Here is a 12,567-nt window from a genome sequence, read left to right as displayed (position 1 = left end):
TGTGCGGGTGGGAAGTAGATAGGATGCTAGTAGATGCTACACAAGTGGGACGGAAATATGCATGGTGTTGGAGACATAAGTGTTTTCAAAGACTTCTCGAAAAACCCATCGCGTGACACTAATGCTCGAGGGAGATGATCTAGGTAACCGTTTGAGAAATAAGTGGTGTACCGAGGTAAGAGAGTGTGTCTGGTTTTCAAAAACGGATTAGATTTAAGATTTGCTGATCATCCCAACCTTACAAGTGCGACCATGATAACCTTTATCGGATGGGACTTTGTTGATTGCTTTGGTCAATGCTAGCAGAGAGCCCACATTACTAGTGGCACGAGTGCCGTGGTCACTATCAATACAAGATTGTGCTTGAAAGTATGACCATGGGCTATTTTCACAAACAGAAGGCACACCGTTACGTACCCTCATGGATGGTACATGTGATGTACATCATGAGGGATGGTACCAACGAGTTGACTCTTTGTTTAGTGTTGTTAAAGGAAAAACATTGTTCAGGTGCTTACCTTGGGTACCTAAGGTACACTGAGTCGTGGATGACACAAAAGTTCTCTGAGTCTTGTGGGTAAAGCGCGCAACCTGTGGAGAATGTAAAACAATTCGAGTAGTCATGTCCATGGTCAAGGTTAGTTGGGTAGTCCTGCTTAAACTATGTCGAGATGTTTTCACAAAAACTTGGTGGTGTCTGACACAAAAGAGGTACTTGATCTAAGTTAGATGACTTGGTGGGATGATGAAAATAGAGTTGAGATACTCTATTCATATTGATATCTATAACCTATTCATATGGATATCTGCAACCTACTCATGTATGCTTTTACAAGTTGACAAGACACATCATTGTATTGAAAATTAGCTTTCTGCAAAATTACCTACTTAGTGCTATATCATGCATTGTTATGCCTTGTTCCAAACATGGGTTGCTTGCGAGTACATTCAAAGTACTCATTGGCATGCCACTGGTTATTTAATTGGCCAGACATGGAAGAGCAGGAATATGGTGAAGAATCACTTGGTGACGAACATGCGAATTCGGACGCTTCCCATTCATAATGCTTATAGGTTTAAGGCAGATGGCATGGCTTCACAACACCTTTCAAGATTTCCACTGCGATTTGTGTTTGGTGTTTGGCCTTCATGGCCCTATCTATGTAAGACTTGACCATAATGGTCATAAATTTGTGTAAGACGATATGTATGGATGTAAGAGTCTTGTTATTCAACTTATGTGTGTTAGTGAGCATTGATCTCTGGGATCGCTATACACGTGCATTAGGTGATCATGACTTATGGGTCGGGGTCCCCATAGGAAGTTTTCTTTCTTCTTCCCTAAGTCATATGAACCATCGTACTAATAAGTGGGGTCGATGTGATCGAAGTCAGACGCTGACGTGATGCTCAACCCCAAAATACCTATATCTTCGAGTGAAGACAATGAGAAGAAATCTCTTCCAGAGTTGGTTGAGTCAACATTGCTTGTAGCCCAAGTAATGTTGTTGCGCGTGTCTTTCAAACCTGACCATTGGAACACGTGTCCTTTGGACATTGACTTAGGGTCATTTCGTTCATATCATGTCGGGTTGCCTGCTGGCTATAAATAGCCCGCCCCTACCATATGTTGGTGGCTTCTGAGAGTTATATACTTTCGTTTTTGTTTTGGAGCAACCGACCATGAAGACATTAAGAGAGAACTATCCCACGAGGATAAACCCAAACACCTAGAGCTAGTGTGTTTGAGCATCACCGAAGTCATTCTGTTCTGAAAGAACTGAAGACTTAATACAGTTGAAGACTGTGAATTCCATATGGTTAGGCATTGAGGTCTAGCACATCCAAGAGCAATTGTGGATTGTACCATGGTCCACAGCATGCAAGAGTCATTGTGGATTGCCGGGTGACCAAGTTTGTATGGGTTTCGGAAGTCTCCTGTGAAGAATTACGTGAGTGATTGGGCGTGGTCTAAGTGACCTCGGATCAAGGGGAACAAGGTGAAGACTAGGTGTTCAGAGTTCAATCTTAGTCTCCCCAACCAGACATACATTTGTCACATCAACTAGAATTGGTCCAACAAATCATGTGTCTTTGTCAAGCTACAAGGTCTATCATTCACTATCTTCCTTACTATACTGTACCGTGAAGCCATAGCTTGATCATCTCAACTCGAAGACATTCACTGCAGACATTCTTAATTGTCATTTATCTTCATTCTACCCAAGTTTATCTTTGATACATCTTAGTGTGCATGATGACTATGATCTACCCGTGTGAATGTCTTTGTAGTATTCCATGCTATGTTTAGATCCTTGAGAAATATCCCAACCTGATCTTGTTTTGCTACAGCATACCTTATTTACTTTACTATTTCGAAGATTTTCATAAAAATAGCCTATTCACCCCCTTCTAGTCGATAACGAGCACTTTCAGGTATATACAACCTTCACCAAAAATCCAACCATTACAACATTATTGCCCAACTCGGTGACACCAAATAGAAATCTCGGCACTACCAACTAGTACAAAAGGTCCCAACTTTTGGCTTCTCGGTGAGACCCATTCAGCTTAAACTGGGCTATTCCAACACTTCGGTAGCTCCAAAACTCAAATCACGAAAATTCCAAAACTCAAAATCTCGACCACAGAAACTTGGTCACTTCTTTCCTATGGACTACTAGTAAGCTTGCACGTGCAACACACGTACATATTTTTTAATCATTTTTTCTAGAAATAAAATATATCAATTAAATGAATAAAATATAATTCACACAATAGAAAACCGTTTAACAATTATAAAAATAATATTTTTTAAATAGAGGCAAAAACTTTGTCTCATCTCAAATTCTCAATAATAAAGAAGATGTTTGCCTCGTTAGTTACGGAAAACCAGGAAAAAACCGATACAACCCACAAAGGGGCACCACCAGCCGACTTGAATATCCACACCAGATATATACGCCATCAGAAGAGGAGCGCCGTCGAGACAGACTACAAGTGTCTTCGACATCACTCCTTCGCAATCTAACGACTTTGACTTCATCGCAAACCCATTCGGCGAGGCACACCACAAGGACTTGCACGAAGTCTGCATGGACCTATGCCAAACAGTTAGCCACCAGGAGCAACGAACAAGACACCTCCGACTTTATGGCAGTTCATAAGCAGTTCGGTTTGTTGTCCCACGATTTGCCTATTTGGGGATGGCATGTGAAGTTCGAGAATAGCAAGAAGAAATAACAATCAGACAATATGTATCACACATCCAGGACAATCCTATTTCGACCTAGTGTATAACAAAAACAGAATTAAATATTTCATGAATATTTTAGAACGTATTTATGAACTTTATATGACTATAAACTTAAGCTTTGTCCAAGTGAACATGTAAGAGATACAAACTTGGAACAAAGAGAGAAAAATAGTGGTCTTTGGAAGAATTGAGTCAGTCCCCTCCTCGGTTTGGGATGCTTTTATCTTCAGAAGTTTAGGCTCATTCACCAAGAGGCTGCCCGTGGAATAATAGAGGGCACTGCTAGCAAGCTGGAAGAGTCAACAGTAATCTCACAACAACTTCTCTTGGAGTACAACTACGGTTCAAACATACACTATCTCTTAGTACATAGTTGCATACTATCGTTGAGCCAAAAAAACAAGCCTTAGTAAAGCATTACATTTGATTTGATAATGAAATCAAAAGAGGGAATTTAACACTTGAGATGTTTTGAACTATTTTCATGGTGCAGAAAAAACACGGTTTAAATCAGAGGGCTGTCATGAGCAGCATACTCCTAACTTCCTAAGGAAAAACTAACCCAACAAGCAACAATCATCAAGGACCTACAAGATGAAAAGTAGCAGGTATATATGTTGCCAACCTACAGATTCCATATCCAAGTATATAATACATATGCAAACTTTCTCGATGACCAAACAAACAACTATCCATTCTAAACTTAAGGTAACTCATATAGCTCGGCGTAAGGATTTAATATGCAGCGCTAAATATGCCAAAAGCAACCTTGTTTTATTACTTGTTGGAACACAATATATAGAATAGACACTGAATCTTTTAGCAAAAATCTACATGCCTTCATGTTAGTTGTAGAGATCAAGCTAGTTGAGTCTTCAGCTCTAGCCTTCAAGGCTGCAACCCGTATTATACAGTTTTTTTGTCTTTGGGACTATAGTTAAAAAGAACAAAAAACACTAATCAACTTTTGCAACTATTATTTGTTGGACATGCTTTCCAGACATACACTCTAAAATACGTCTATATACATCCTTATACATCCTTATACATCCGTCTATATACATCTTTACCAAATCACTTAGAGTAAAATGTAGATTCTCGAATATTTTGCCAATATGATTCCTTTCCATCCAAGGTGTTCCTCATCATATTTCCTATCCATTCCAATCATTGAAACTTTCCTGAAATATACTTGATAAAATTGTTAGTCCAAGATACAATGTATGCTATCATTAATCATCGAAACCACTAAGGGGGCATTTATGCTTTCAATCTCCCCATTTTGGTAATTTATGACCACACGCAATGAAAGCTTCAATTTTAAAAATGCAACATAATATAAGATAGTTATGAGATGCTTATAACTAGAGAAAGCTCCCCCTATACATGTGCAATTCTTTAAGGAATGGTTCCTTTTGGAATGCATGAGCACACATAAAAGATAAGACATGAAAATTAATGTGTGTCTTGGCTATATGCATCAAACACATATGTGAATGAAGTATCACTACTGCAGGATGGTGCAAATGTTAAACTACATTCAGAGACCTTTCGATAAAACTGTGTGCGAGGCATTAATCGTAAACGGTGTTGTAAAAAACCCATCAAAAAAGATGCAAAACATTTGCGATGGCAGAGACATCAAACACGATACATATTAGAGTTGCATGTGCGATGCATGGCATACAATTTACTCCAATGAAATGTTTGCAATGAGGTGGAACAACAGAAACGGGCATCCAGATGAAGGTGTGTGCGATACATAGCATACAGTTCACTCATATGAAATGTTTGTGATTAGGCAACACAAAAGAAACGGTCATCGAGACCAAGGTGTGTGCGATATACGGTAGAAGTTCAGTGTGACAAACTGTTTTCGGTTAGAAAACACAACAAAAATGGTTCATCTTAACAAAATGTGTGTGATATGTGGCATACAGTTCACATAGATAAACCGTTTGTGATGATCCAAAAGAACACAAGTGATTTGCGTTGAGAAAATATGACACTGATGGTTACTATCACTAATTCGAGTGCGATTCTTTGTGTAGAAAAAACTTTGCAAAAAGCAAACTAGTTAAGCTTCCAAATAACAACATGATTGCATAACCCAATTAAGCATCCAAATACACAAGTGACTACACACATAACATTGGCGCAAACCTCAATACACTATTACATGCATAGTAAACGTAGCCTACTAAAAGTATAAATATTTTGGCCTAGAGTGAGTATGGAAAACGGTCAACACATCATCCTGTGATGCTTGCCGCCACTGCTTTGCTTCTGGCTTGATCACTCGAGTTATTCAGGTAGGAGGCAGTTCCTCATGTCAACGATCTGCCTAAATAGCTTGTAGCATCTGTATGCTTCTTTGGCCGTGGTCTGGAGGTGATGTTCATCAAGTCTCTTCACCCAGTCCATTTGCCACACAGGCTTGTTCTTGTTGCACTCAGCCTTCATGCTTCCGTACTAGGGGTCGATGATGGCGTCGACCAAGTCAACATGGGAGTCCATATTCTTGTTGCTTCCCCTGATCTTGTAGTGGTCGCGGATGTCGACAAGCTTCTGGCAGGGCAAGCCCGAAGTCCTGAGCACCTTTCGATTGTTGGTGGTGTTCACCATAGCGAACCTTTAGTTGAGGCTATTGACAAACCTAGTGAAATGCTCGCAAGGAACCGTGTCCACACAGTAGTGGTAGAGGACAACATGATGGTGCACGCACAACTGGGCGACGGCAATCTTCTGATCATGCCCGGCATGACCGCTGGTGTAAGTGAGGTCGAAGCCGACAACTTCGTACTTGTCATACTCAAAAAGCAACTTATCCATAGTATTGATGGAGTCCTCAACCATGACCGGGTCGTTGTTGTACATCACCATGAGGTCCGACTTCCTCATGTGGGTCTCCACAAGATGCCTGTCGAACTCCATTGCAGCGCCGTTGGATATCCTCTTTGTATGCGTCGTCGAGGGTTTGCTTATTCTGTTGTGGGGCACGATCAAAAGCGTGACGAGACTATGTATAATGGCCACGGGCTTAAATGGGGGCGAGACGTCGTGGAAAACTGACACGGGGAAATGCTCATGGCGCAACCACATGCATATGGAGCCCCAAATGTGATCGTGGGAAAGCCCCAACCGTTGGCACAGCATCATACGGTTCACTTGGATGAACTGTTTTTTATTTGGGAATACAACAGAAATGGTTCAACTTAACAAGATGGGTCGTGCGTCGGCCCCAACCGCTAGCAGAGCGCACACGGAGGGAAGCGGCCTGAGCGTGCATTCGCGCCTAAACGACGAGCAGAGCGTGTGGAGGGACACGAGTAGAGCGCGTCGCGCGCACCTACATGAGCTTGAGGAACTCATCGCCCGGGGATCCATCAAGGAGTAGAGATAGTAGCGACCCAGATCATTGCATGCAATTTCCTTCTTCTCTTACCCTTGTGTATTTCATGCCTTGTCGTGTGTGGCATTTAAAATTGTCTAGAATATGTAAGAAAATTATTATCCGTGCCATGGTAAATTTGTGCTCGTATTATCCGTTGACATTTTATTTTGTCATCGTATTTTTCGTTGCCGCATGTGACGTTTCAAATTATCTCGAATACGAGTTGGAAACAAGCTAAAATCACGTTCTGAGTGAGGCACGAACACAGGAAATGCTTAACATTGAGTGGAACCACGGGATCACAAGCAAACACCCTCCATCCAGGTGATTTACTTAACCGCATGTTAAACAGTGGCTCGGACTGCTAGCACGCGCCTCGTCGAGCATGTACGGCGGACTGCTCGCACTCGTCCCATCAAATCAAATAGTTGCATGCATGCCACTGACTATGGTTAATTTTTTGCACAAAATACAAAGAGGACCAATGAACTAGAACCGAGGTAGTGCTCTCCAATAAAAAGAGGGATGTGTGGCTGCACTTAAACCGACAGAGGAACACACACGGTTCACATAATACAACCGTTTGCGATAGTAATGTGTCACTATTTGTTCCAAAGGACTGCTTTAGGTATTAAAGTGTGTGCCTTGTCTCAAAATGGACTATTCTTTTACCATGGCATATATGTGCCATGTCATGAAACCATGCCAAGTTTCGTGATTTTTGGGTGAGTTTTCGACTTACTGGGATTTATAAACAAAGATTATGGTTGTTCCACAAGGACGAGACCTATGTAATCCATTCCATTCCTTCAGTGAGACCTAAACATGCACCCAAGGACACATGTATTATTTTTTAGCCATTTTGGTGGACTGGAGCTTGTATTTGTAGTTCTGATTTCAATTATGGACATTAAATGCATAGGGAACTCAAATAATGTATAAAAAAGGCCAAACAAACCCTGAATAATTTAAAATTTCAGCACGAATCTCATGTTGTTCCATGTTGCATGTATAAAAATATAAGGTGAGCAGAGGTAGCAATTATCGTTTCGCCCACTAGGGGGGAACATTTCCCTATCGGAACCACAATGTTTCTTGCGATAAGCTCCGGTTTGTAAGAGGTTTGTAATAAAGATGGACCCAAATTGGATAATTCTTTTACCACGACATATATGTGCTATGTTGTGACACCATACCAAGTTTCATGATTTTCTCATGAGTTTTGGATTTACAGGGATATAAAAATTGAGATTCCCAGTGTTTGAGGCCAAGCAAGGACACTCACACGGTTGCAATCCATTCTCATTCCTTGCATGGGACTTAAACATTCACCAAGGAAACATGTATGATTTTTCTAGACATTTGAATGCACTTGAGCATGTATTTGCAGTTCAAATTTGAATTATGGACATTAAATGCCTAGAAAGCTCAATTAATGTATAAAAAAGGCCAAACAAACCTAAGTAATTTCAAATTTCAGCACGAATCTCATGTTGTTCCATGTTGCGCGTAGAAAACAATGCAAGGCGAGAAGAGGCAGCAACTACCGTTTCGCCCACAAGGGGGCACGTTTCCCTATCGGAACCACGAGGGTTCTTGTGATAAGCTCCGGTTTGTAAGAGGTTTGTAGTAAAGATTTGCCCAACTTGGAATTTTTTATCACGGCATGTATGTACCATTTTGTAACACCATACCAAATTTCATGATTTACTGGTGAGTTTTGGATTTACGGGGGCATAAAAACCGAGATTCCTAGTGTTTGAGGCCAAGGGAGGACACTCATACGAATGTAATCCATTCCCATTCTTTTCTTGGGACTTAAGCATGCACCCAAGGACACGTATACGATTTTTCTAGACATTTTAATGCAATAGAGCATGTACTTCTAGTTCAAATACAAATTATGGACATTAAATTCCTAGAAAACTCAATTAATGTATAAAAAAGGCCAAACGAACCATGAATAATTTCATATTTCAGCATGAATCTAATGGTGTTCCATGTTGCATGTAGAAAGATTACAAGCCGAGAAGAGGCAACAATTATCGTTTCGCCCACAAGGGGGCAAGTTTCCATATCAAAACCACAAGGGTTCTTGCGATAAGCTCCGGTTTGTAAGAGGTTTGTAATAATGATTGGCCAAAATTGGTAAATTATTTTACCATGACATATTTGTGCCATGTTGTGACACCATACTAAGTTTCAAGATTTTCTGGTGAGTTTTGTATTTACGGGTACATAAAAACAAAGACTTCGAGTGTTTGAGGTGGAGCCAGGACACTCATACGGTTGTAGTCCATTCACATTCCTTAAATGGGACTTAGACATGCACCCAAGGATACATGTACGATTTTTCTAGACATATTAATGCACTCGAGCATGTATTTGTAGTTCATATTTGAATTATGGACATTAAATGCCTAGAAAACTCAAGTAATGCATAAAAAGGCCAAACAAACCATGAATAATTTCCAAATTCAGCATAAATCTCATGTTGTTCCATGTTGCATGTAGAAAAAAAATACAAGGTGAGAAGAGGCAGCAAATTTTGTGTCGCCCACTAGGGGGGCACGTTTCCCTATCGGAACCACGTGGGTTCTTGCGATACGCTCTGGTTTGTAAGAGGTTTGAGACAAAGATCGGCCCAAATAGGATAATTCTTTTACCACGAGATATATGTGCCATGTTGTGGCACCATACCAAGTTTCATGATTTTCTGGTAAATTTTCGATTTACGGGGAAATAAAAACCGAGATTCCAGTGTTTGAGGCCGAGCCAGGACACTCATACGGTTGTAATCCTTGCATGGGACTTCAACATGCACCCAAGGACACATGTATGATTTTTCTAGACATTGTAATGCACTCAAGCATGTATTTGTAGTTTAGATTTGAATTCTGGAAATTAAATGCCTATAAAACTCAATTAATGTATAAAAAAGGCCAAACGAATCATGAATAATTTAAAAATTTCAGCACAAATCCCATGTTGTTCCATGTTGTGTGTAGAAAAAATACAAGGCGAAAAGAGGGTGCAATTATCAATTCACCTACAAGGGGGGACACGTTTCCCTATTAGAACCACGAGGGTTCTTGTGATAAGCTCTGGTTTGTAAGAGGTTTGTAATAAAGATTGGCCCAAATTGGACATTCTTTTACCACGACATATATGTTCCATGTTGTGACACCATACCAAGTTTCTTGATTTTCTTGTGAGTGTTGGATTTACGGGGACATAAAAACCGAGATTTCCAGTGTTTGAGGCCGAGCGAGGACACTGATACGGTTGTAACCATTCCCATACCTTGCACTCGAGCATGTACGATTTTTCTAGACATTTTAATGCACTCGAGCATGTATTTGTAGTTGAGATTTGAATTATGGACATTAAATGCCTATAAAACTCAACTAATGTATAAAAAGGTCAAATGAACCCTGAATAATTTCAAATTTCAGCACAAATATCATTTTGTCCCATGTTGCGTGCAGAAAAAAAATACAAGACAAGAAGGGGCACACAAGGTGGACATGTTTCCCTATCGGGACCATGCGGGTTCTTGCAAGAAGCTATGGTTTGAAGAAGTTTGTAGTAAAGATTGGCACAAATTGGATAATTTTTTACCATGACATATATATGTGCCATGTTGTGACACCATACCAAGTTTCATGATTTTCTCATGAGTTTTGGATTTACACGGACTTAAAAATCGAGATTCATAGTGATTGAGGCCGAACCAGGACACTAATACGGTTGTAATCCATTCCCATTCCTTGCATGCGACTTAAACAAGCAACCAAGGACACATGTATCATTTTCTATCCATTTGGTGCACTCGAGCATGTATTTGTAGTTCAGATATTAATTACATATGGACATTAAATACTGATACGTTTCCAATGTATCTATAATTTTTGATGGTTTCACGCTATTATCTTGTCAAACTCTGGATGTTTTGTATGCCTTTTATATATTTTTTGGGACTAACTTATTAACTCAGTGCAACGCGCCAGTTACTGTTTTTTCCATGTTTTTGACCCCTTTCAGAGGAGGATTTTGAACGGAGTCCAAACAGAATGAAACTGCCAAAATGATTTTTTCCGAAACAGAACCAGATCGGGAAGCTGGAGAATCAGGGCAAGGGGCCTGCAGGGACCCCACAAGCCCTCATGGCTTGGCCAGGGGGGCCTGCGCCTCCCTGGCTTGTGGGATCCCCGGGCCACCTCTGCCCTAGGACTTTCGCCTATAAATTCCCTAAAACCCAGAAAAAATCAGGAGATCATCGAAAGTACTTTTTCACCGCCGCAAGCTTCTGTCTCCACAAGATCCCATCCGGGGTACGTTCTGTGCCCTGCCGGAGGAGGGATTTGGATATGAAGGGCTTCTTCATCAACACCATGACCTCTTCGATGATGCGTGAGTAGTTCACCATAGACCTACGGGTCCATAGCTAGTAGCTAGATGGCTTTTTCTCTCTCTTCGATCTTCAATACAAAGTTCTCCATGATCTTCATGGAGATCTATCCGATGCAATCTTCTATTGCGGTGTGTTTGTCAAGATCCGATGAATTGTGGATTTATGATCATATTATCTATGAATCTTATTTGAGTTTCTTCTGATCTCTCTTATGCATGATTTCATATCCTTGTAATTCTCTTCGAGTTGTGGGTTTTGTTTGGCCAACTAGATCAATGATTCTTGCAATGGCAGAAGTGCTTGGTTATGGGTTCATACCGTGGGGTGACCTCACCTAGTGACAGAAGGGGTAGCGAGGCACGCATCATGTTGTTGCCATCAAGGGTAAAAATATGGGGTTTTCATCATTGGTTTGAGATTATCCCTCCACATCATGTCATCTTGCTTAAGGCGTTACTCTGTTCGTCATGAACTTAATACACTAGATGCATGCTGGATAGCGGTCGATGTGTGGAGTAATAGTAGTAGATGCAAAAAGTATCGGTCTACTTGTCTCGGACGTGATGCCTATATGTATGATCATTGCCTTAGATATCGTCATGACTTTGCGCGGTTCTATCAATTGCTCGACAGTAATTTGTTCACCCACCGTAATATTTGCTATTCTGAGAGAAGCCTCTAGTGAACACTATGGTCCCCGGGTCTACTCCACACCATATTTTCAGCCTTACACTTTTACTTCATTGCACTTTCCGCCTTCAGATCTCACTTTGCAATCAATCTTGAAGGGATTGACAACCCCTTTAAAGTGTTGGGTGCAAGCTCTTTTGTGTTTGCGCAGGTACTCTGGACTTGACGAGATTCTCCTACTGGATTGATACCTTGGTTCTCAAACTGAGGGAAATACTTACTGCTCCTGTGCTGCATCACCCTTTCCTCTTCAAGGGAAAAACCAACGCAAGCTCAATAGACGACAGAAGGATCTCTGGCACCACTGCCGGGGAAGGAGTTTTGTTGCCGTAGCAGAAAAATTTCTGGCGCCGTTGCCGGGGAGGATCAAGTCAAGAACTCATCCAAGTAGGTGTCGCAAACTCATCTCTTGCATTTACTTTGTTTGCCAGTTGCCTCTCGTTTTCCTCTCCCCCACTTCACAATTTTCCTTTTTTCGTTTTCCTTTTTCATTTACCTTTTCGTTCGCCCTTTTCTCTCGCTTGCTTTTTGTTGCTTGTGTGCTATGTGCCTTCAATATGCTTGCACCTTCGCTTGCTGAAAATCTAGTGATATGGATCCGCACCCACTTGCTAATCTCTTTAAGAGATCCAATTATGTTGATCCAATTGCTAGTGAGTTGAGTGCACTTGACTTTCTCTATGGAGTTTTTCTTGAGATGCGTGAATTTGAAAATCATGATGAAGAAATTCATGAAGTGACTCACGAGGGCCCCCTGAATGAAAAGCATAATTGCAATGGTTTCACTATAAATTCTATTAGTGACAATCATGC

The sequence above is a fragment of the Hordeum vulgare genome, chromosome 2H (genome assembly GCF_904849725.1).
Source record: "Hordeum vulgare subsp. vulgare chromosome 2H, MorexV3_pseudomolecules_assembly, whole genome shotgun sequence".
Lineage (NCBI taxonomy): Eukaryota > Viridiplantae > Streptophyta > Magnoliopsida > Poales > Poaceae > Hordeum > Hordeum vulgare.
The sequence above is the reverse complement of the archived record's forward strand: the minus strand, read 5'-3'. Positions refer to the sequence as shown.